The sequence below is a fragment of the Plasmopara halstedii genome (assembly GCF_900000015.1).
Source record: "Plasmopara halstedii genome assembly, contig: Scaffold_658, whole genome shotgun sequence".
Taxonomy (NCBI): Eukaryota; Oomycota; class Peronosporomycetes; order Peronosporales; family Peronosporaceae; genus Plasmopara; species Plasmopara halstedii.
This window is the reverse complement of record NW_020187575.1, coordinates 508,601-508,893: the sequence shown is the minus strand read 5'-3', so window position 1 is coordinate 508,893 and position 293 is coordinate 508,601.

Below are 293 nucleotides of genomic sequence, written 5' to 3'. Positions count from 1 at the left end.
AGTGGCAACTCACAGAGCTGTACGTCTTCTCACGACCGAGATGACCGCTAAGTGGGGTGTCATGGCCTCATCAAGAATACCATATTTTGAATCCTCATCGTGAGGAACCACACTTCGTATCAGATCATTGACCCACGAATATCGGTGTAATTGTGCGCGCAGTCACGCCTACAATTTTCTGTCCGCGTTTCCAAACTCCTTGCTTCCGAGAGCCTGTAGCAGCACTACACACGTACCATCACCCGCGTCTGCGGCACGGATCAAAGTCGTCACTGACGACGTCACCGTCGAGA